This window comes from Pristis pectinata, chromosome 1 (assembly GCF_009764475.1).
Source record: "Pristis pectinata isolate sPriPec2 chromosome 1, sPriPec2.1.pri, whole genome shotgun sequence".
NCBI lineage: Eukaryota > Metazoa > Chordata > Chondrichthyes > Rhinopristiformes > Pristidae > Pristis > Pristis pectinata.
The window spans coordinates 41,005,362-41,029,269 of NC_067405.1; the positions used below are offsets into that span (position 1 = coordinate 41,005,362).

The window sequence follows — 23,908 nt, forward strand, 5'->3', positions numbered from 1 at the left end:
TCTTTCTGAGTCTATGTGTGGTTTCTGCATAATTTCAACACAAATGAATTTTCTGATATACTGTTCTTTGTCCATAACTTCAAAGACACCCCTTATCCCCCAAAATAATAGATGCTGCAATTCCACTGCACTTTAGAATTGTTGTCATAGCAACATTTCTGCCATGAAAAATACAGTGCCAATTCAATGTTAAAAGCAGTAACACAGCCAATGTAATTTCCAAGAAGCGATTTTGCATCATTTTTTGCTTTGTGGCTGGCATAAAGCAGGCAATGTCATTTTTCTAATCATAGGCAATCTCCTGTACCATCATGGGTTTTATTGACACTTTGAATCAGTGGAAAAATTACAGACAGGTAAGTAAATCTTATTTTCTCCTAACAACTGAGACTGCATGTTTTGTTAGCCTACCTGCTTATGGCAATACAAGTCAGTACTATAGAATGAAATGAATTAAAAGAACTAAAGTATAAAATGACCTATCAAGCATTTATAATGTAGGATATATTGGTAAGGATGCAGAAAAATGCACAATCTTAGTTATTGTGATCCAGAATTTTGCAACACACAAATAGGCCATTCAGCCCAGCTAATTAATGTGAGTGAGCCTTATTAGCTTCCTCCAATCGTAATTTATCTGACCTTATAAGTGTTATGTTTGTTCTTCATCACGAGACAAACTTGGTGTGGGTTTAACATCGGAACGTTTATTAAAAACAACAACAGACTGCACAGATGTACAACACCAGGCTGGCTGGCTTTCCCACTCTTTCCAGCCACTTCCTGTTTCCCCATGTGACCCCTTGCATTGCCTGCTGGGAACTGTAGTTCTTTATTGTAACTACATAACAACACATATTAACACATCTTCCCCCTTTCAAAAAAAAAACAAACACAATACTTTGTCCTTATAAACCTGCCAAGAACCCTTGTCCAATCAGCAGCTTTCAATCAGTCTCTGAGGTGGTTTTATGGTCCGGTACTTGTTCCCGCAGGTGCGTTGCTTTCATTTGCTGCATTGGTGTTTTCCTGGGAACTCTGGTCCACATGTTCATTTTCTCCAATATGCTGGCCCCTTTGGTGTACTGACAGGAGACGGGTCACAGCCATGGGTTGGAGCTTGTGGTCGTAGATCCACATGGTTCCTCCTCAGAGGTGTCCCTCGCTCCGTCTGGATCTGGTATGAATGTGGATTTACTTCCTCTTGCATAACTCCTTGCAATGGACCACGTGCCAGAATCATGATCTCGGATTCACACTTGATCCCCAGGCTTCAAGACTGGTAGGCTTTTCGCTGTCTTGTCATGATCTCATTTCTGTTTCTCTTTCCCTTCCTCTTTAGCCTGTTTGACCTTGTGTGCTCCTTCAGGTATCAACAGGTTTTCATGTATTGGAAGGTTAGTGCGTATGCGTCAACCCATCAGCATTTGGGCTGGTGAAAGGCCGTTCTGCAGTGGCATAATTCTGTAAATCATTAGATTTCTATGGAAATCCTCTCGTCCATCTTGCGCTTTCTTCATGAGACCCTTCACCACCTTAACCGAACTCTCTGCTAGGCCATTAGATTTTGGGTGATGTGGGCTTGAGGTTATATGTTGAAACCCCCAAACATTGACAAAGGATTCAAATTCACTGCTTGAAAATTGTGGACCATTGTCTGATACTACTTCACATGGAACTCCATGCCTCGCAAACACAGCTTTCAGGAACGTGATAACTGCTTTACTGGACATTGATTGCAGTGTCAAAACCTCTGGGTAATTGGAAAAGTAGTCTGTTACAACAATATGGCTCTTCCCATTACAGTCAAATAAATCCATTCTAACTTTGAAATACATCCTGTCTGGTACAGGTTGTGGTGTAAGTGGTTCTGCTTGCTGCTTTGGTCTGTAGGTAAGGCATATTTCACATGAAGCAGTAGTCCGGCTGATGTCTTGGTTCATTCTTGGCCAGTACCTCACTTCATGTGCTCTACATTTACATTTTTCCTCCCCAAGATGCCCTTCGTGTATCTTCTGGAGCATCTCCTTGCGTAGTGACACTGGAATCACAAACCTGTTCCCTTTGAAAACCATATCTTTCACTACTGACAGTTCATCTCTGCATGCCCAATAATCCCGAATGCACATTGGACAGTCATCTTTTGCTTCTGGCCATCCTTTCCATATTGTATCATTGAGTACTTTCATTGTTTCATCTGCCTCTGCTGCTTTCCTAATCTGCTCTGTTCTATCCGGAGATACTGGAAGAGAGGTGACAATCATGTCAACGTAGGTCTGTACATCTGCATTAACCTGTTGGTCTCTCTTTTCTGTCTTGTCGACTGCTCGAGACAGAGCATCAGCAGCAAACATATATTTTCCCGGTGTGCAGATCATCTTCACATCATATTTCTGCAGCCTTAACATGCGCTGTATCCTCATGGGACAGCCATTCAGTGGTTTGGACATAATTGAGACCAATGGTTTATGGTCTGTCTCCACTTCAATAGCTTGCCCATAGGTGTACTGATGGAACCTTTCACATGCATATGTAGTGGCGAGAAGCTCTTTCTCTATTTGTGCATAGTTGGCTTCCCCACTTGTAAAGCCCTTGATGTATAGGCCACAGGTTGCCATTTGCCATAATGCTGCTGCAGTAGTACTGATCCAAGGCCATGCTGGGACGCATCAGCTGATATCTTGATACACCTTTCCGGATCATAAAACTTCAGCACAGGCTCTTCAGTTAGGACCCTTTTCAACATCTGGAAACACTCTTTATAAGACCAAATCCATTTGTTTTGTTGCTCAAGGAGTGATCTAAGTGGTGCTGACACTGTTGACAGTTGAGGGATGAACTTAGCCAGGTAAGTCACCATCCCTAAGAAACGTCTCACCTTCTCTTCGTTTTGAGGCCTCTCCATGTTTTTAATGGCTGATGTCTTGCTTGGGTCAGGCTTCACTCCCTCTTCAGATATGACATCTCCTTTGAAGGAGAGTGTCTTCACACCAAACTCACATTTCTCTTTATTTAATTTCAAATTGACATTCCTCGTCACGTCAAGCACTTGTCTCAGTCAAGTATCGTGTTCCTCCTTGGTGGACCCCCAGACGATGATGTCATCCATCATAGTCTCAACACCAGGTATGCCCTCAAAAATCACGTGGATGGTTTTATGGTAGACTTCTGGTGCAGAGGGGATCCCATATGGCAGCCGAAGATAGCGATATCTTCCATGTGGTGTGTTAAAAGTGCACAGTCTTGAACTTGCCTCATCTGCCAAAACCCAGACAATGCGTCGAGCTTGCTAAACCATTTGGCACCTGAAAACCGGGACACGATCTCCTCCCATGTTAGCAATTTAAAATGCTCTCTCATGATGGCTTTATTGAGATCTCTTGAGTCTAGACATATCCGCAATGCTCCATTTTTCTTTTGCACAATGACCAGTGAACTCACCCAATCTGTTGGTTCTTCAGTTTTCTGTATGACATTCATTCGTTCCATGCGTGCTAGTTCTTGTTTAAGTTTATCTCTTAGTTGAAACGGAACTTCCCTGCATGCATGGACAACAGGAGCCACTGCCTCATCTATGTGAATTTTGTGTACACCAGGTAAGCATCCAAGCCCCTCAAAGACATCTGCATACTCTTCCATGTGTTGTGTGGTCACCTTTGGTATGTGCAGCTACTATGAAAACCTTTCACTAGGTTGAGCTTTTCACATGCACTCAGACCTAATATTGGCTGTACTCTCTTTTCTACAATCAGTAGCTGTGATTTTAAGTGCTGCCCTTTGTGCTTAAAGGTCACCATACAGCCCCCTTTTACTGGAACTTTCTCTCCAGTGTAGCCTGTCACTTTTAACTTCACAGGGTAAATCTTACTCTTTACTGTGAGAGTCTTATAATCATCCACGGATAACAGATTCACCTGAACTCCAGTGTCAAGCTTGAATGGAATTACTGTCTCCTTCACAGTTACTGGAACAATCCATTCTGTTTTACCAGCAGCCACAGTCTGTACAGAATCCACAAAGAATTCCTCCATTTTCTCATCAACTGTGTGCACCTTTCTCTTGTTAGCCCCAGCTTTACAGCACCTTGCAAAGTGATTCTTCTTCCCACAGCTATTGCAGGACTTCCCATAAGCAGGGCACATCATTGGAATGTGTTTACCTCCACATCTGCTGAATTTGTTGTTTGAGCCTTCCTCTTTGATTTGCTGTTGCTTTTGGAAACGCCTTGGGAGCTGCTTCTGTTTTCACAGCATGTACCGTTGTGTCTGCTCTGTACAGCTCCTTAGTTTGTGCTCGTGTGGTTTCTGCTGACCTACACAAATTCACCGCCTTTTCCAGGGTGAAATCTTTTTCACGCAACAGGCTTTCTCTGAGTCCATTATCTGGAATTCCACAAACTATTCTGTCTTTAACTAGTGAGTTTCTCAAACCTCCAAATTCACAAGACTTACTCAGTGTATGAAGTTCAGCTAAGTATTGGTCAAAGCTAACACCTTGTTTCTGATTACAGGAAAAGAATTTCTCTCTCTCAAATGTGATGTTTTTACTTGGGACAAAATACTCCTCAAATTTTTCCATCAAGGTGCCCAACTCAAAAGCTGTCTCATCAATTTGAAAGCTGTTATAGATGTCCAAAGCATCTTCGCCAATCACGTGCAGAAAAATAGACGCTTTCAATTTTTCATCGTTCCTTCCCACTCCACTAGCATCTAAATATATGTTGAATCGCTGTTTGAAGCGTTTCCAATTATCGGCTAGATTGCCAGTAAACTGCATAGGCTTGGGACGACTTAGGCTTATCCATAACAGGAACTCTCGGCCTCTCACCTGAATCTCTCTTGGCAAATCCAGTGACTGCTGAACTTCAGGAACAATGTGCTCCTTCGCCATGCTGGCCGGCTTTTTCTCCGTCTTTTTACAGCTTTTCTTTCGTACTCACCGAGTCTCTTTCTCAATTGCACACAGTATTCGTTTACTCACACCAACTTCTGACACCATGTTATGTTTGTTCTTCATCACGAGACAAACTTGGCGTGGGTTTAACATCAGAACTTTTATTAAAAAAAACAACAAAACAACAACAGACTGCACAGATTTACAACACCAGGCTGGCTGGTTTTCCCACTCTTTCCAGCCACTTCCTGTTCCCCATGTGACCCCTTGCATTGCCTGCTGGGAACTGTAGTTCTTTATTATAACTACGTAATAACACATAATAACACAATCAGTGTTTTTCCTCCTAAGTCTCTTAAGTAACTCCCCCTTAAATGCATTCATGCTATTCTCCTTTATCAAATAGCAAGTTCCATACTCCAACTGTTTTCCAGTTCATGTTGCAACCCCTGAATGTCTTACTGCATTATTAGAGGTTATTTTTTTAATGGCTATTGAACCTTGAGCTTTGTAAACGGAGGCTCAGATTATAAATAGCAAAGAGATAATGATAAATTGTAACAAGTCTCTGGCTGGGCGTCAGCAGGATCACTTATTCAAAATCTGGGCACTGGACTCCAGAAAGGCATCTACAGAGAGAGGGTTACAGGGTTCACTCGTGTTAATTTAGTCTTGACTATGTAAAAGAATAAAGGGAAGGCAGTTGATCCGACTGGCATGCTTCAAGACAGGATGTGGAAAACTGAAACATTTAATGATTTGAATATTAAAGATATGGGAGAAACAAATTGCAAAAATAAATGCAATGTTTTTTTCATAATTTAATGAATAAATGAAGACACGATAAATAAACCTCATTTCATCTGTTTTGGAATGTGCCTAAATGTACAGGAAGAATGTGAAAGGTTACTTAGGTAGAGCATATTGTTAGATCATTTAGCTCTAAATATGAACAAATTCACACAGAGCTATCCCATTTTAAGAACACAGGAACTAAGAAGTAGAACCGGGAGTCAGCCACACAGTTTACTCTGCCATTCAATAAGATCATGGGAGATCCTGTGCCACATCCATTTTCCTACCCTATTCCCGACATCTTCCGATTCCCTCAGTATCGAAAAATCTATCAATCTCATCCTTGAATATATTCAATAACTGAGCGTTCAGTTCTGAGGTAGAGAATTCCACAAATATACAGCCCTTTGCAGTAAGAAAGAGCACCTTAGCTCAGTACCAAATAGCTGACATCTTGTTCTGAAAGTGTATCCCTTAGCTTCAGACCCTCAAGGAAACAAGTCTCTCAGCACTGCCCTGGCCAACATCTCTTATTCTTTAAAACTCTGTTGAGTAAATGGCAATTCTGTTCAATCTGATTGGTGATCACATTTTTCCTCCTGTAAAAAGGTTTGATATTAACTGTCAACTCACACAAATGGTAAAGGGTGGCAATTCAATTTACACAGTAAGATTTTGTTTTTGCATTACTTATATGCTGAAATTGATTGAGACCACCCAAATCACTTGTTAGTACTATTGTAGACTAGAGCCAAGTTCAAACCCAAATGTAAAAGGCCAGTCTGTTCATCCTGAAAAATACAATGTTTCCTCTGAATCTATAATCTGAAATTCAGTCTGCATGTATATTACACCAGTATACAGTACACAAAATGCGACCATTTGAAATATGTTAACAATATTATGAAAAGATACTTTTGACAAGACCAATAAAATGATAGTAAAGTCTGCTTTCTAGTGGCCAATGCCATGGTTTTGTAATGCAGTGGCATCTATAAGATGAGTGTGAACCGAGTGAAAATAACAGTAGTAATTTTAGTGGTTGCCACTTTACTCCAAGCAATTCATGTTGAAAAGTTATATTAAGTAGCACTAATCTAAATTGATAAATGCTATCAAAATGACAGGCAATTTAAACCTGAATACTTTACTGAAATAGATGAGATTAACTGAAGCAAGTTGTCATTTGCTCAATACAAGACTAGTGGTGCATTCTGTTAAAACAGACCAAGTTAAACATTGCAATATACTACTTACCCATTCATCAGTCTTCAGTCAGCTTAAATTCATCAAAAATAACTAAGAACATCTACTTCTGAAAACTAGTAGCTAAAATACAGAAAATAATATAGCCAAATATTCTGAAGAAATTCTGCAGAAGTGCTAAGTGATCTTTGATGAACTCTGTATAACTTGATGAATATTTGTTTGTTTTTATCAATTAGCCATCATTATTTTAACCACCAAATTTTGTTTTCATAGATGGATTCCTTTCTTCCCAAACTGTTGGTGAACTTGACACAGAAATTATACAATCAGGGCAGAGCAGCTATCCCATCACATTTTCAATGATATTATCTGCATTATGACCTGCTTTTTAATTTCTCATCAGCTTCTTAAGATTACAGCACTGGTTTACAAAAGATATTTTTTGGTAACTTTTTCTTGCAGACATTGGCCAAAATGTTAGACTGGAAAAGGCTGCTCTCATCAAAGAAAATTGAGAGAAGATTTGACAGAGGTTTACACAATTATAACTAGTTTAGATAGAGTAAATCGAGGAAAACTGTTCCCATTAATGGATGGTTCAACAATTAGACAACACAGATTTAAAACGTTAGGTATAAGTAGGGAAGAGGATGTGAAGAAAACATTTTCTCACACAGAGGGTAGTTATCATCTGGAACTCACTGCCTGAAGGGGTGGTGGAAATAGAATCAATAAACCCACGAGAGGGAATTGGATAGACCAGGAAATATAATTTGCAGTGTTATGAAGAAAGAACAGGGAAATGGAACTAGTTAGATTGCTCTACCAAGCCAGCACAGCCTCAATGGGATAAATGACTTCCTTCTGTGCCCTAACAAGTTCATGATTCCAGGAAATTATGCAAATACTTATATTGCCAGTAATTTGGATAGATGTAAGAAAACATAAATTTCTATGAATAAAAAAAGTGTTTAAAATTGTATTTAGAGTTCCAACATCTGTATTAGTTTATGCAGGTTTTTTACATTTCAGCATGGAATCTGACTAATTCATTCCAGTTTTTTTCTTGGTGTGATATAGAAAATTTGAGGCTTAGAAATTAATAAATTAAGCACAAAGACAAACAAGAGACTGAAACAGGACAATGGAAATAAAGATGAATAGAATATCAAAATGAAAAAAAGATAAAAGATAGATATGAGCACATCAAATCAGAACAGCAGAAGCAAAGCTGTGAATGTTATAACTAGAGATGGGATTATACAGAAATCCATTTAAATATTTTATAAGCAAAATACTATTGTAAAGAGGCAACCTTGAAATGTTGTAGTGAAAATGGAATACATTTGAGCAAAGCCCACTGGGAAAAAGTTTGTTCTACAGAAGATGTTACTCTATAGCATCCATGGCAATTGTGGAAGCACTTAAACACAGGTTGTTCATGATTAATTCAAGAATTAAACAGATTTGGTCAACACTCCAACATGGGAATACTACTAAATACTATTTTCTTTAACATTGCCTACAAGCACTGAACATTTTGAATAAAATCCAAGACCTAATTATGTAAAATTAAAAACTTAAGCATGTGTGTTACAGGTATCTGCTTTTTAGCACACATATACTCAAGGTCTTAGATCACAGGATTAAACTTAAATACCGGTATTATACAAGTTCCTACTCTTTGGCTATCAGGCACTGGAATTCTCCATTAGTTTTGTTTTTATATATCCTTCCTTAGGTCATATAGTGCATTTCAGGACTAATAGGTATACACTTCCACAAGGTTTAGAGTAATAATAATTAATCACCATGGATATGAACATCAAAGGCAAAGAAATGTGAATGGATCTCATTAAAATAGACTCAAATACAATCACTAAATGAACAATTTGTGGAATAATAGTTATTTGTAGTTTCTACAGTATAGGCTCTTTAAAATAAGAAATTTCTTCACAGAAACATTTTAACTATTTTAAATGAATATCATTTGGAGGGTTCAAATAAGGACAGGAAGTGCTGGAAGCATTTCCTATTTGCACTTCAGATTTTCTGCATTTGAATTTTTTTTAAAGATTTATTTTCCCCACAGGAGAATAATTTTCTCTTCATTCAATGGGAATGAAAGGTGAGGGGAAATCCTTTCCAATATTGAAGAAGGGCAGAGATAAAGATTTGTGTAACATGATAATGCCTGTGCCACACATTGGTAGAGTTATCCCATTAGCCCCACTAACCTAACTGAGAAAAAGTGTAGTTAAAGATCAAGATCTCAGACCTTGCACAAAACTCATGGTCTCCTAGGCAGTGAACCCTGCATTCCTATATGCAGTTTATCAGGAGCATATCAACATTGCATAGGAGCTGCTGTTCAAGGTCTTGAAAAGCATAAAGGTGGATAAATCTCCAGGGCCTGACTAGCTTTATCCTAGGACATTATGGGAAGCAAGGCTACTTAGGAGTGCAGGGTTCACTGTGCCTGGGAGGCCATGAGTTTAGTGCAAGGTCGGAGATCTTGATCTTTAACTACCCCTTTTCTTGGTTAGGTTAGTGGGACTAATGGGATAACTCTACCAATGTGCGAGCTCTCCTCGCAGATTTTGTTCGCTATTGGAGGATAGTTAATGTTGTGCCTTTATTTAAGAAGGGATAAGCCAAGGAACTACAGATCAGTGGGCCTTACATCAGTGGTGGGAAAGTTATTGGTGGGGATTCTGATTTATTTGCATTTGGAAAGGTAAGGTCTGAGTAGGAATAGTCAGCATGGCTTTGTGTGTGGGGAAATCATATCTTATGAATTTGATTGAGGTTTGTGAAGAGGTAGCCATGAGGATTCACGAGGACTATGTGGTAGACTTTGTCTACATAGGCTTTTGCAAGGCCTTTGACAAGGCTGCTCTGGAAGGTTAGAACACATAGGGTCCAGGATGAGTTAGCCAAATGGACACAAAATTGGCTTGGTGGTAGGAGGTAGAGGGTGGTAGTGCAGGGTTATTTTTGAGATTGGAGGCCTATGATCAGTGATTGGTGCTAGGTCCTTTGTTGTTTGTCATATATATTAATGATTTGGATGAGAATGTCGGTGGCATGATTAAGTTTGCAGATGACACCAAAATTGGTGGAAAGTGAACAGTGAAGAACAGTGAAGAAGGTTGTCTAAGATTATAACTGGATCAGGATCAATTGGGCAATGGAATGGCAGATGGAACTTAACACAGACAAATGTGAGGTGATGCATTCCGGGAGGTTAAACCAGGGCAGGACATACACAGTGAATGGCAAGGCCCTGGGAAGGGTTTTTGAACCGAGGGACTTTGTGGTATGTAGTCCCCTGAAAGTGGCAACACAGGTAGATGGGGTAGTGAAGAAGGTGTATGGCATGCTTGCCTTCATTCACCAAGGCATTTAGAACAGGAGTTGGGATGTCATGCTACCATTATACAAAATGCAACTCGAGAGTGTTGGGTGCACTTTTGGTCACCATGTGATTAAGCCAGAGATGTGATTAAGCTAGAGATAGTGAAGAAAAGATTCACAAGGATGCTGCCTCAATTGGAGGGCTTGAGTTATAAGTAAGAGATTGGTTAGCTATTTTCTCTGGAGTGAAGGATACTGAGAGGTGACATGATAGTGGTATGTATATAAAATTATGAGGGGCATAGTTAGGGTAGATAGCCAATGACTGTTTCCCATTGTAGGGATGTCTAAAACTAGAGGGCATAGGTTTAAGATGAAAGAGAGGAGATTTCAAATGGATCTTATGAGTAAATATTTCCATACAAAGAGTAGTTGGTATCTGGAAACGAGCTGCCAGAGGAGGTGGTGGAGACAGGAACAGCAACAGCATATGAGAGGCATCTGAAGAGGTACTTGAATGACCAAGGCATAGAGGGATAGGGAATTAATACAGGCAAGTGGGATAAGTATAGATAGGCATTATGGTGGTGGGCTGAAAAGCCTGTTTCTATGCTGTACAAATCTATGAATGCATTTATTAACGAAGTTAAGGTCCCCTTATCCTTTTTACATAGCCTTCTTGAGTTATCTTGCCACCCCACGCTTTTCCATCGCCCCCTTTAAAATTGGACCATTTAATTTATTTTGCTTTTTCATTCTGTTTATCAAAGTGCATCTGTTCACACTTTGATGCATTAAATTTTACCTTTGCATCTATGCATTTATTTTTTCCCTGCCTGGAAACCATCCTCCTCATTGTTTTCTGCATTTTTGGGAAAAAAAAGTGTTGCCTTTTAAAAATATTTTCGGTCTCAGTAAAGCCAAGCAGCTCCTCTAAATTACAATGGATTCATCTAAACGATTCATTGAAGAGCAACATGAAGATTAGTATTGTACAATTTTCTGTGCAGCTTTCTGATAGCCTCTCTGTCTGGGAGATGTACTGCATCTGCAGTGGTTACTCACTGCAGTGCTGTAATTGTTCTGTAAATGTTACAATGGCAGATGACATTGTTTCTTTTAAATGAATTTATCTTTTTGAACATTATACACATTCAACATATTGTGTGACACTCACTGCTACATTATCTCTGTCTCATCAGAGATAGCGATGCATAATTAGAGGCAGTAGCAGTTAACTAGCTAGCTAGTGGCTGCATGACCATAGAGGCATGGAGTTTAAGAGTTTTCTCCAACTCATAGGCAATGCTAAAGTTAATCATGATGGTATTGCCAGACAAAATCCTTATTCTCACATCCCACTTATCCATCATCTCAAAATGTCTTTTGACTTATAAGGTGCAAACTGTAAACATGCCTTTTGTACTTTCTTCCTCTTCTCATCATAACCTTACTTTGTGCCTTTTTGCTTTCAGATACCCGAAAGCTGTGTACTTGCCTGGTAGTGGTAAAAGGCAAGAACTGAGTAAAGGCAGTGCATTGTCACCTGTTTTAACATTCCCTGCACATTCATATAATGATACTGAGCATAATTTTAGTGCCAAGACTGCGTATAGCATGAACAGCCTATAGCCAGGGCCAGGAAAGTGTAGCACAGGTAAAGCCTCCACAGAAGGCAACATTGCACATAAATTCTGTTGCAGCAGACTCGGAGAATTTAGTCAGGTAGCCTAAATAAGAAGGCAAAAATGGAATGTTTGGTGCATTGGTAGCCATGGCAGAAAGCCAGCACACAATGGTAAGGAAAATAGAAGAATCCGGAACCAACATTGCCAGGTTTGATGCAGAGTTGGGAGGCCATTGTTTCCAGCATGGAAACAGTGGGCAACTCCGTTAATGTAGTTGTGGACCCAACCATAATGCAGCTGACGATAGTTGGTATCTCAGCAACCACTGCAACACAAGTTATCATTACCTGGGTGCTACTTCTTTCACATTCACTCATATTTCTTTCATTCAAGTTTACCTTACTGCAAGCTCAAAAACTTTGCTATAACACTGATGAATCCCAGCATTCATAGGGCCATGCAGGGTCTTACATCAACCTCTCCAAGAGATCACAGGGATTGTACTTTGAGTACTATGCATGTATCCAGATAACCCTCTGCTGCAAGCCCCACTCTTCCCACTTCTTTTCCTAACAGTTTGCCTGCTATGCATACTCTCTGCTCATTGCCTCAGCCATGATCTATTTCAAGGCGAATGTCTATTAAAGAAAGCATATATGGCAGTAATTAGTACATGCAGTAGTAGTGAGGTTAGTAAGAATTGCTTAGCACCAAATACATGATATGATGGGTAGGAAATTTGATGACTCTGGAAAAACTTCAAGGACATGTAAAAACAGCCAGTAGAAACCAGTCAGCAATTAAACTGTAAGTAATTGAAAATCCCTTTAAAGTTTGGGGAGTACTTTCTGTTGCATACTTGTGTGAGATTTGACTGGATCACGGAGCTCCAAAATGGCAGCACTGGCATCAAATCATCATGAACTTCCCAACATATCACCTTAACAGCCAATGCAACCAACTAGGTTTTCCAACAGATGTTAATAATATTGAACATGGCACTGTTTAAATTTAAAGACACCAACAAAGATGTAGACCAGCAACAGTTATCATAACACTATATCGAGATGCATGGATACCTACTCGGCATTTTGAAAATAAATAATTATACAAAAATAAATGAAAGTACCATATACGGAGTTAGTACTGCAATGTTCTTGATTGAAGTCATTATAAATAGACGGTCCTATATTATAAAATAAACATTTTATAGAAAGTACTGGGAATACTCAGAAGGTTAGAGAGCATCTGTGGAGAGGGCAACAGACTTAACATTTCAGGTCAAGTACCTTTCATAACAAAACAAGGAAATAGTGATAAAACTTTCTTTAAACTGTTAAAACTACAGGTTGATGGCATTTGACTGTCAGACAAGCAGAAATTTTGGCCATAAGTGAATCAAAATGTTAAAGGCATTAGTAGTGTTAGATGAAAACAGATTATATCCTGGAACAAGGACAATGGGGAAGAGATAAGGGTAAAGGCAGCCAGATAAGATAGGGGTAGCAAAGCGTAGAAGATAAAATTAACCACCATATATACATATCTGTTCAAACTCTCTCAGCCTCTCAGAGCTATATAAAAATCTGCTAGCTCATTCTGGATCCCATGTGTTCTAACCTTCCAGAGCAGCTTACCATGCAGGACCTTGTCAAAAGCCTTGAGGGTTCAAATAAAGACAGAAAATGTTGGAAGCATTTCTAGTATTTCCAGCATTTTCTGTTTTATAGAGCAATACAGCACAGATGCAGGCCCTTTGGCCCAACGAATCCATGCCACTCATAGTGCCCGTCTATCTGGTCCCAATTTCTTGTGTTCGACCCATGTCCCTCTAAGCCCCACCCCTGCATGTACCTATCCAAGTGTTTCTTCAATGACATTATTGTACCTGCCTTAATCACTTCCTCTGGCAGCTCGTTGCATTTACTCACCACCCTCAAGTCCCTTTTAAATTTTTCCCCTCTCACCCTAAATCTACACCCCCTAGTTTTGGACTCCCCTACCCTGGGGATAAGACTGTTACTGTCCACCTTATCTATGCCCCTCATGGTTTTATAAACCTCTAAGGTCACCCCTCAATCTCCTACATTCCAAAGGATAAAGATGTAGCCTGGCCAACCTCTCCCTATAACTCAGGCCTTCCAGTCCTGGCGACATCCTTGCAAATCTTTTCTGTACTCTTTCCAGCTTAACCACATCTTTCCTATAACAGGGTGACCAAAACTGTACAAAGTGTTCCAAGTGTGGCCTCACCAATGACTAATACAGTTCAGATTTCCTGCAACTGCATGTTTTGTTCTGTTTTAATTTTCCCATTGGAGGATAATTTTTCTTTTCATTCTATGGGAATGAAAGATGAGGAGAAATCCTTTCCAATACTGAAGAAGGGCATAGATAAAAATTTGTGCAACAAGCTAATGCCTGTGCCATGCATTGGTAGAGATATCCCATTAGCCCCACTAAACCCAATTGAGAAAAAGGGTCATTGAAGATCAAAACTCATGGCCTCCCGGGTACAGTGAACTCTGCACTCCTATATGCTTCTGAGATTTAGTCTATCTGGAGCATATCAACATTACAAAGGAGGAACTGATTGAGTTCTTGAAAAGCATAAAGGTAGGTAAATTCCCAGGGCCTGACCAGGTGTATCCTAGGATGTTATGGGAAGGAAGGGAAGAGAATGTTGGGACCCTGGCAGAGATGTTTGTATCTTTGTTAGTCACAAGTAAGTTAACAGAATACTGGAGGATAGATAATATTGTGCCTTTGTTTAAGGGCAGCAGGGGATAAGCCAAGGAACTAAAAGTCAGTGAGCCTTACATCAGTGGTGGGAAATTTACCAGAGGGGATTCTGAAGGACAGGATTTATTTGCATTTGAAAAGGCAAGGACTGAGTAGGAATAGGTAGCATGGCTTTGTGTCTGGAAAATCAGGTCTCACTTGAGAGATTTATTAATGCCAAGGGTTCTCACTTGTGCATACGCCTTTGATCCCTTGAACTTCACAGATTTATGAGTGTTCCTTAGCCCACAACAGATATCAAATATTGCAGAGGGGGAGAGGTGGAGAGAACAAAGAGAATGATTGTGATTGGGTCCGAACCAAGAGAGACATAATGACATGCTAGCTGAGAGTTGAAGGCTTGACAATCACAGCTGAAGATATCAATAGGACATAAATGAGAACATTTATAAATGAGAAAGAAAAACATGAGAAACCATTGTGTGATCTGTGAGATACAAAACATTGCAATTGCCACAAATCTAAAAACAAGAATGCTGGAAATGTCTGCAGGGCAGGCAGTATCTGTGAGTTAACTTTCAGGTTAATGGCCTTTCATTAGAACTGACCAATTCTGATACAAACTGGAAAACCCAGCAAGCTTCGGTTAAATTGAGCTTCATTGGAACAATGTAAGTGGTCTAAAGCAGATATCAGAGTGGGTGACAGCTTTACATAGCTCATCCATTCAGTTTGCATGGATGACTCTGACCTTGCCCGTCACTAAGTTTTTTTTAAGTTTTATTTACAGCGTGGTAACAGGCCCTTCCGGCCCAACGAGTCTGCGCCGCCCATTTTAAACCCCAAACTAACCTACCCGTACGTCTTTAGAATGTGGGAGGAAACCGGAGCACCTGGCGGAAACCCACGCAGACACGGGAGAATGTACAAACTCCTTACAGACAGCGACGGGAATCGAACCCCGATTGCTGGCACTGTAATAGCGTCGCGCTAACCGCTACGCTACCGTGCCACCTCTCAATTAATTCTCGATTCCGCTCCCACTCTGATCTCTCTGTCTTTGGCCTCTTACACTAGGCTTTGTTGGAACATTGCAAATTCAAGGATCTCTGATCTCATCTTCCAACTTGCCAAAGCATTGCATTCAACAATTTCAGATCACTAGCCTTTTCAGTATGGATCAGAACTAGTCAGTTCTGGTGAAAGATGTACATTAATTTTTTTTTCCTCTTCACCCATACTACCTAGGCTGAATATTTCTAGCATTCCTTTTATATATCAGATTTCTTACAATATTAATGGTTTGCATTTCACAGTTCCAGCATTGTTTTATTCTCAGTCTCCTGTTCTCAATCATCTCCTATTTATACCTCCACCTGACACGAGCTGTGATCAATAAGCCTTCACCACCCTTCTCAGCCAGCACCACCACTTATGTCATTCAGCTTTTCTTGATCTCAACTCTATCAGAGACATTCCCTTTTCTCTCTCTGCAGCTTAATCATGTTTGATTTCTAGCTTATCCTCATTCTGGTAAATGGTCACCAACCTGAAATATTAACTGTTTCTTTCTCTATGGATGCTACCCAACTTGCTGAATATTTCCACTATTTTGTATTTTTATTTAAGATTTCCAGTATTCGCATTTTTTTGTTTTCAAGCATTCCATAAATTTCTTTGAATGCCCAACAATATAAATAAAGAAAATATCACTTCCCTATATTACTAAAGAAAGTCTTTATTCTAAATATACTTTAAACTTGAATGTTTTTCAGGAATCATTTGGTATATATGTTTTTCAATTATTAAAACTACTTTTATTTTTTAAAAAATCCCACTTTCTACATTACATTAACCTCTGTGAAGTCAAGATGCTTCATTAGTCCATTTTGAAAAATATGAAATGACAAAAGATAAATAGAAAGATCCTATTTCTGGTTCTGCTTATGTAGAGTGGTACACATTTTAGCAACTGAAGTTATGCTAAAATTGTTGCAGGAGGGACCACTTAATGCACTTGTTTCCATGACAACCTATTTTCCCCCCGTGTTGAGATCTGCAACATGCTTGTCATATGCTATGATGATTATGATGTTTGATTCTTTGCAATATTATTAGATTCATCTTTTTTGATACCCAACTTTAAGATTGTATTTGCTTCTTCCAAACAATGACTTTATGAAACACTAATCTTATTGTCAGTACAATACTTTTCATCAAAATGTGTAGCAGTAAGGATTTTACACAAAAACATCTATATTTTAGTAAAATTAGCTTGGCTATAATTAAAACAGAATACATACCCTCTCATGTCAAACAGTTACAATCAATTAATCTCAGGAAAACAAAAAAAATGTCTCCATGGCACCAATCCATATTATGGTATTATTGAGAAACATACATTATAGCAGGCACAAATCTTTCACTTTCATTGAACTAATGGAGCAGATATAGCAGCAAAGTAAACCTCCCACTCACTCTACAATGAAGCAGTTTCTTCAGCCTTTGTTGTAAATAATGATGCAAAAAAAAAACCAATTCATCTCCTTTGATGTATACCATCTGCAGTAATATTTCAATAAAATATTAAAATGTTGAAGACTTTGTACAAACATCATCAGTTCCTTATCATGAGGTGCACGGGAATCAACAAGGCAAAATCTAAAACAAAATCATGCAACCTAATTTTGTTTCTAAATTCAAAAGCAATGCTGAGATGCTTTCTAGTGCACAATTCAGAGGTAGAGTGCTCCTTATGGCTGTTAACATTGCCTTTATCTACCATTTTGATGGTAGAGAATTGTACTGTATGCCGGTACAAATTTTCTTCATAATCTACCTATATCCTTTGACCTACTTGGTCCAATATAACATAGCAAATTGAAGTGGGAAAAAAGTAATTTTATTTTTCTCTTGAAAAGAATATGAGCATATTTTATAAGGTGTATAAGTTACCAAAAAGACTACTACTTGCCTGGTTATTCTCAAAAGGAAGACAGATTTTGTGCCATCACATGATTCCTGTAGATGGTCACTGATGCCCTAAAATTTTGCAACTGAATTTTGCAAGTTACCTACAATTGCAATCAAAGTGAATAGCACAGAGCTAATAAATTGGTGTGGAAAACGTCCCCATTGTTTGCGTAAATGCCAAGCTTAGTAAGATAAATGCAGAATTAACATTGGTCATGAAGCCAAGTCGTTTAATTTTATTTTGGTGCTGTGGTACTGATACGTCTCCAATTTGCTATGTAAATTATGAGCCCGTATTCTTAGCACAATGCAAGCTACCAGATAAATCGCATAATATAGTGGAGAAAGGGTGATGGAGGGTGCTGAAAGTAGACAAAATAGACTGCCAGCTGCATCCTCATGTAATGCTGATTTGGGAACAAGATCTGACAAACCGGACCATGACTTTCAGCTTAACTCTCTGTTAACCACGCATGGGACACCTGGTGTTTAGCAATTGGTGGGCAGGTCCCTTCACCCCACCACCTGCACCAAACAAAGGGATCATAAATTACTTACAGTATTGTCAGGGATTGAATAGAGTTAGTTGGATGGAGAGATGCCTTAACCCTGGTGTGTAAATTAGTAACATCTTCAGTAGGTGTTTTGGCTAAGGCCAAAACACAGTAATGTGATTGGTACCTTCAGCCAAATCTGTGGGTGACAAACATAGGGTTAGGTAATAATACGAATTAATCATAATAAGGAAATTTCAGAGGGAGCATTCATGATAGAAACATCAACTAATTGCCTTTGTACTTTCTCTTAGTGCGTCTTTCTGTGGTTGAGTGGTATTTGCTCTTGCAGTGCTGCAGCTTAGCTGGTGGAAGACCAACTTGCCGTGAAGGAGGCTGCATACAAGTCTGCAGGATGAGCTCAAGGGGTTCTGAGCCTAGAAGGCCTGGCTTTTGAACGAACAATCTGACCACGAGTGGCAGCAGGTAGGCATGGTTGCTTGACAGCTGAATCATTTGCAAGGACTGGAGAACAAATGCTCCCAACCTGAGAGAAGAGAAGATGTCAGTGATCCCAGGACCCACTGCCACTTTCCCAGGTCAGGTGCATTATCAGCTACCTACTTGAGGCAGATTGTTCAACTGTTGTAATAGGCTCAATATCTCACTCAACAATGGTACCCAAAGCCATAATAAAATTAGGAAATGCTGGAAAAACTCAGCACATCAGGCAGCATTTAACGAAGGGTCACAGTTCAGATTTTCAGCATGTGCAGGGTTTTTAAGAAAAAAAAATGCACAGATTGAAATAATGTCAAACAGTCTTAATTCTTACTGTAGCCTTGAGACATTAGGTGGCTTTGTTTGGGCTGCAATAAAAGCTGATTCTGCAGCATGGCTAATTGACTTAGTCATAGAGTCAGAGCACGGAAACAGGCCCTTAGGCCCAAATCGTCCATGCATGCTGACTAAGATATCTATGCTAATCCCATTTACCTCTATGTGGCTCATATCCCTCTCAACAGTTCCTATCCACATACCTGTCTAAATGTCTTTTAAATGTTGTAATTATACCCACCTCTACCACTTGCTTCAGCGGTTTATTCCAAATACCAACCACCCTCTGTGTGATAAAGTTGCCCCTCGGGTTCCTTTAAAATCTTTCTCCTCCCACCTTAAATGTATGTCCTCCAGTTTTAGATTCCCCTACCATGGGAAAAAGACTAACTATCCACCTTACCTATACCTCTCAACCTCCTTCATTCCAGGGAAAAATGTCCCAGACTATCCAGCCTCCCCTTATAACTCAAGCCCTCCAGTCCCGATAACATCCTCATGGATCTTTCCTTCACCCTTCCCAGCCTGTACTGCTATTTATCTGCAGCAGCTGGACGCTCCATGTTCCTTGACATTGTATGTTGGCTTTCTGGCAGACCTAGCATGTCATTGCATATCCTCATTAGCAATACTCTCTAGATAGAAGCAGCAAGGTTCACATGCAAGCTGCTGCAGCAGTACTTGTGTGTAGGCTTAACATAAACATCACACCAACTCATTCAGTGGCAAATGCCTTCACCCCACCACTAAATCTAAAGCTACTGCTTAACAAGGGCTGATTCCTGATCTTGCAGTTCCAGTTCAACACTATAATTCATTTTGAAATGAAGCACACCGTTCCAGTTAAACAGGTAAAATCATTAAAAATTATCTGGATTCAAATTCTTTTAGTCCCCTTTGATTTAGAGCTCTTTTCTCAAAACCTTGTCCCTGCACATCATGTAAATTTTATTTCATGAGATGTTGTTTCATAAATAGCTCTGTTGGAAAGTGCACATAGTACCTTCTATTTTCCCACCCTTTGAATATATCATTGTTTTAAATGAATTAATTATTTTTTCTGAAATAAATCTCAAGTATGTGGTTCTGTTTGTTTGTGTTATCAATCTTAGTCACTTTGTCAATTTACTGAAATCAGATTGGTCTGTTCAGTTTACATAGGCTCCAAACAATTTCTGGCAACGTGATACATTTGTAGGTTAATTTCTAGTAGTCCCAGAGGTAGAATATACACCAAAAATAACCATTTACATTTGGACCTGGCTCTTCATAACCAATAAGCATTGCCACAAAAAGTGAACATTTGAAGTGTCCAAATTGTATCTAGAAAAGACCAGAAGCATATACAGTAGCTGTTGAGGCAACCTCTTGGAAGGAAGGAAATGTTAAAGTTTCAGACTTTCATAAAAAGTATCACAAACCTAGAATAAGGTAAGATAAAATATATTTTAGTCACATGTACATCGAAACACACAGTGAAATGCATCTTTTGCGTAGAATGTTCTGGGGTCAGCCCGCAAGTATAATCACTCTTCTGGTGCCAATGTAGCATGCCCACATCTTCCTAACCCATACAGCTATTGGAATGTGGGAGGAAATCGGAGCACCCAGAGGAAACCAGGGAGAAAGTACAAACTCCTTACAGACAGTGGCCAGAATTGAACCCAGGTCACTAGCACTGTGACAGTGTTACGCTAACCGTGCCTGCCCATGATACCTTTTTCACAAATGATCCTTTGTTTACGCTGTGTTTTTGGTATTTTGTGTTTTTATTTCAAAGGTGAGCACAAGGAATGCATTTCCATGGAATTCAAGGAATGCAATACTATTTTAAAGTTTAGAAGAATAAGATCTCTCAATGAAACATTCAAAGTTCTGACAGGGCTCAACAGGCTGGATGCATGGAGGACGTTTCCCCTGTCTGGGCTGGGGAGAGGCGTGCAGCGGGGTTCGGAGGAGGTGGTGTCTAGAACCAGGGATCACAATCACTGTTAGAGGATAGGATAGGTGAGGAGGATTTCTACAGAGGGTGGTGAACCTGTGAAATTCTTTACCATAAAAGACTGTGAAAACCAAATCTCTGAATTTATTTGAGGAGAATGATTTCTAGACGATAAAAGGCATCAAGGGGTATGGGAAGATAGAGAATCAACAATGACCATAATGAATTACACAGCAGGATCATAAAAATTGGGATGATAACACCCAGACACCACAAAGGAATGCTTACCCATCATGTCCTGACGGGGAAGCTGACATTCTGAAAGCAGCCTATAGCTTGGTGATACAAAGCATCTTCCTATTAAACACTTTTTAACAGTTAAATTAAAGTCCTATGACTTTTACCCTATTTGCCACTTTAATAAACAGCTGGACGGAGTGCTTCACATTATTGCACCATGTAGTTTCTCTATAGCAAAAGACAATTAATACAGTAAATATGCAATTAATTTTCCAGAGCTAAGAGGAGCAGAAATGACATTTGCCATCCTGGGCTCCCTACTTCCATAATTGCACTGTCCCCTTGAACTTGTTTAGATATCAGTTGGGTTGGCCTCCAGGTGCCTGATAAATTCTCCTGGCCTGGAGCCAGAGAGATACAGCTGGACTTACATTTGGCCCTGCAGCTGAGGAGATGGCACACTATTGCAGCCCAGAAATCAAAATGAACACATAAATCAACAGTGATATCTGGCAGCAGGTTGGTATACTGCTAATGTCAGTTACTTGAGAACGGTAATTGGGGAAGAGGTTGCGAAATGAAAAAGTACCATAATTATTCACATTTAACAATTTGCATTCTCTGGGGGTTCACTCTGGAGCTCTTTTTACTGGAAATACCACAGACTATGATGAAGGAATAAAACTTTGGAATCCAACTTTACAGGTTTCATTATGTTTGGAAACACAGTAAATTGTGCATGATCATAGAGCCATAGAGTTGTACAGCACAAAAACGGGCTCTTTGATGCAACTTGTCCAAGCTGACCGTGATGCCTAACTATACTAATCCCATTTGCCAGCCTTGGCCCATACCTCTCTACTCCTTTCCTATCTATGTACATGTCCAAATGCCTTTTTAAAGATTGTAATTAGATCTGCTGCTGCCACCTCTTCTGGCAGCTCATTTCATATAACTACCACCCTCTGTGTGGAAAAACATGCCCCTTAGATCTCCTTTAAATTTCTCCCCCCTTACCTTAAACCTAAGCCCTCAAGTTTTAAACTCTCCTATCCTGGGAAAAAGACTCTGACTATCTACCCTATCTACGCCCCTCAATTTTATCAACCTCTATAAGGTCACTTCCAGTCAGAGAAACAACCCTCCACTGTTACTCTCTGCTTCCTACCACCAAACCAATTTTAGATCCAGTTCACCAACATTCCGGATCCCATGTGCTTTAACCTTCTGGACACATCCACCACACTGCCTTTAACAATCTTCTTTGTTACCTCCTCAAAAAACTCAATCAGATTTGAGAGACAGGATTTGCCCTGCAGAAAACCACGCTGATTCCCTCTAATCAGTCACCATCTTTCCAAGTGAACATAAATCCTGTCCCTTAGGCGTTTTTCCAAAAATTTCCCTACTACTGATGTATGGCTCACTGACCTGTAGTTTCCTGGCTTATCCCTACTGCTCTTTGTGAAGAGCAAAACATTATTTGCTATCCTTCAGTCTTCTGGTATATCACCCAAGACCAACAAAGCTGCACAGATCTTCATCAGAGCTTAGCAATCTCTTCCCTTGCTTCCCCTAGAATCCTGGAATAGATCTCATCAGGCCCTGGCAATTTATCCATCTTGATGTACGACAATATCTTTAACACTTCCTTCCCGATACAAACATGCTCCAGAATATCACTAATATCTCTAATACTCCTCCCTTAACCCTCCAGCCTCCATAGCCTTCTCCCCGGCGAATACCAGTAAGAAGTATTAATTTAGAACCTGGCTCTATGTATAGATTTCTCTGTTGGTCTCCCAGGTGACCTACTCTTACTCTAGCTAGCTCTTGCTTCTAATATACTTTTATAATGTTTCAGAATTCTCCTTAATCCTGCTTGCTGAGGCCATTTCATATTCCCCGTTGCCTTCCTAACTTCTTTGTTAAGTTCTCTCCAATAAACATTAGAAGGACTCATTTGATACCAATTGCCTAAACTAACATACGCTTCCTCCATTTTCCTGATCAATTTCCATTGTTAACCCAGGTTCCATAATCTTACCATCTACGCTTCTTACCCTTACATGGTCAAGCTGACTCTGAACTCTTTCTATCTTGCTTTTATAACACTTCTTGCTGATCAGATTTTTTTTCCTCTAACAGCTGCTTCCAATCTACTTGTCCTATCTCATACTATTTAAATCAACCCTCCCCCAATTGATCCTAACTCTAGGACCAACCTTATATTTTTCTATGGCTACCTTGAAAATGACCGAATTATGGTCACTGTTCCCAAAGGGTTCTCCACAGACAGTTCCACCACTTGCCAATTCTCATTCCCTGAAACAAGGTGTGTACGGCCACTTCCCTGGTAAGACTCTCTGCATACTGCTTTAAAAACCCTCTTGGATGCATTTTTCAAATTCCATCCCAACTAAGCGCCTTACACTAAGCAATCCCAGTCAATATTAAGAAAATTAAAATCCCCCACTACTAACAATCTATGGGAGCAGAAGGCAGCATAGGGGGTTCGATTATATTTCAATGTGAACCCACTCCGGACCCAAGACAGATAAATTGTTTTATTTTCTTAATGACTTTGGAGAATTCTTGGAAAGTAGATATTGAAGAGCGGTGGTTACATTCAAATGTTCAAATTCAAACCAGAAAGTAAATCAGATTTACATCCTTTTTTTTTCCATTGCATCAGTAGCTTTGGTGATTTGTTACCACTCAAATCTGCTAGGAAACTGATATTTTCATCGCTTCCAGCACCTTTCATGCAAAACTGCATGACTTGGGCAGCAAATTGT

The 23,908-nt window shown here is 39.7% G+C and overlaps 1 protein-coding gene across 4 annotated transcripts in view; it reads right to left on the reverse strand.

The window, feature by feature from the left end:
- kcnj3a (potassium inwardly rectifying channel subfamily J member 3a) overlaps positions 1–23,908 on the reverse strand; it is a 161,257-nt gene that overhangs the window by 67,791 nt on the left and 69,558 nt on the right. The gene's annotated exons all lie outside the window — the stretch shown is intronic.